We start from the raw sequence: 2,574 nt of genomic DNA, 5'->3' as shown, positions 1-2,574 counted from the left end.
AGGCTTTTGTGCCGGGGCGCCGGCAGCGGGGCCGTTGCGCAGGCAGCGGAGCTTTCCTGCTAAAGACCGGCCCCAGTCTGGGTTTGTGCCGGGGCGGGTGGTGGAGGAGCAGCTGGGTGGTCTGGAGCAGCCCAGCGCGCTGCCTTGGCTGCTGAGGGTGCCTTCTCTGGCGCCTCTGGGAGCTGCTGGCCTTGGCTGGGAGAGGTGGGGGGGTGGTTCTCGTGGAGGTGGTTACCCGCTGCGGGGGACTTCAGTGCACAGGAGCCTGTTGGGACATCGTGTTCCTGCCGGGGGTGAGAATCGGGAGTTTAAAGGGAGGCAGGAGACATCTTCTGTGGGTGTCATGTTTGGAGATCAAGGTCCAGGGAGCACCAGCTCTGCAGGTCAGGGACAAAACGAAAGCTCGGCAGCTTCATCCGGAGGAGATGGGCTAGGTAGGGGTCCCCTGGGCGCCGACTCGCGGGTTAGGAGCTGAGGGGCTGAAGGGCTGGCTTCACTCCTGCAGAAGTGTGAGAGGAAGACAGAAAAATGCCTAGGCGATGTCCTGGGGTGATGGTACGGGGCATTCTCCTCCCGGGAGCATACATGATGACTTGATAACCCTGGAATCTGCCAACTAGCAGCCCCAGTTGGTGTAAGTAAGCAGTGCTTGTGTGGCCATCTCCGGGCTAGCCATTCAGCCACGGGGTTTTCCGCCTGCGCAGCACCCCAGCACCGTGAGGGCAGTGAGGGGGTGATCGTCCTCCTCCTTCCACCGACACACCATGACACCGATAGCAGACCTGTACTGTTCTGGGGGCCGGGAGAAGCCACGGCAGCTGCCTGTGCTTGTGATGACAGTAATTACAGCCAAGTCAGTGATACTGGTAATTACAGAAAGTCCGAGCGGGCTGCTGCAGCCCTGACTGCGGTCAGAGGAGGGAGGGTGCCTTTTGGCCGCCGCAGCTGTGGGTGTGAGCCCTGCGCCCATGCAGGTGTTGTGGGAGAGAGGTTGCTTATCGCTTGTACAGTGCAGGGGGCTGTTTAGTGGAGGCTTCTGAGGGACAATATGGCTTCTGAAATTAAAATGGGCCTTTCATATAAGGCTAATTCATGGATTTGTTTATATTTCTGGGCCTCGGGATAGCTGTGGGAACCGCGTGCTGAAAACTCGTTGCATCGGTGAATGGGTAGCTGCACACAAATGCACGTGAATGTTACAAATGGGCCTTTTAATGTCTGGCTGAAAATGGTGACAAACCCCTTTATTTCGGCGTGCTGCTGACGCTCCTTGAGATGCCATTGAGTTTCTGATTAGCAGTAACTTAGCCTGTAAGTAAGTGTGGGTGTGTGCTTTGCAGAACACTTCAGTGAGATGAGCGTTACCTGGGGAGCTTTTATGTGTGTTAGGGCAATGCGGGGTCTCTCTGCCGGCTGCTTGGTTCAGGAGCCGGCCTCCTTGCGAGGCTGGGGCTCTTCTTCAGCCTGGCAGAATGGCCTGACAGGAGGGGACATCTTGTGTATCAACAAGTCCTTAAGCTATTTACAGGAGCTATTTAGTTACAGAGGAAAGACCTTATTAAACTACTAGATTTTAAAACCCTACGGTGGTAGAGCTCCAGGCTGCTGCTCATGAGTTTCCTCTCTGCAGTCCCCTGCTTCATTTGCTTGTGTGGCATGACGTCTTCTTGCTGCCGTGGGTGTGGGAGCCTTCTCCCAGGCTGCCTTCTGGAGCAGCCTTCCTGCATCTCTCCACCTCGCTCATAGCAGTTTCAAAATCTTCCAGGAAAAGCATTTCTTCGCTGACTTTACATTCATTTCTCAGGTTATATTTTGCTACAGCCTTAAGATAGCTTGCAGCCTGCCAGGCTGACTCCTGACAGTCCATTAGTAATGCACTAATATTAAAGCAGCATTGCTGGTGACTTCGTGAGCGCTCTCCTCTAGTTCAGATGTAACTTTCCCAAATGCCCTTAGATCTGGTATAGGAAACAGAAGATCCTTCCCTGCATCTGCTCATCTTTTTTTGGCCATTAAGTTTCCGGCACCAGAACTTGCCTGATGATGCATGAGGCAGCAGGATCTAATTTGCTGCTCTGCAGTTGCAGTAGTGCTGTGTCCGTGGCTTGCTTTCTGCTGTTGCATCCTGCCAGTTCCGAAGAGCTGATCTGAAGTCAAAACTTGCTTTTATTCATGGAAGAAGGCATCTGCTCGCTGTAAGCTTGCTTGAGACTGTTTGCTGAATGTCCAGGATGAGTGCAAACAATTTGTCACCCAGTTTTGGTTTAATAAGGGCACTGAGGCTATAATTGCCTCATAGCTTGCAGCCTGCCAGGCTGACTCCTGACAGTCCGTTAGTAATGCACTAATATTAAAGCAGCATTGCTGGTGACTTTGTGAGCGCTCTCCTCTAGTTCAGATGTAACTTTCCCAAATGCCCTTAGATCTGGTATAGGAAACAGAAGATCCTTCCCTGCATCTGCTCATCTTTTTTTGGCCATTAAGTTTCCGGCACCAGAACTTGCCTGATGATGCATGAGGCAGCAGGATCTAATTTGCTGCTCTGCAGTTGCAGTAGTGCTGTGTCCGTGGCTT

Source organism: Aptenodytes forsteri, unplaced genomic scaffold, assembly GCF_000699145.1.
Source record: "Aptenodytes forsteri isolate BGI_AS27 unplaced genomic scaffold, ASM69914v1 Scaffold53, whole genome shotgun sequence".
Classification (NCBI taxonomy): domain Eukaryota; kingdom Metazoa; phylum Chordata; class Aves; order Sphenisciformes; family Spheniscidae; genus Aptenodytes; species Aptenodytes forsteri.
This window is presented reverse-complemented; position numbering follows the sequence as displayed.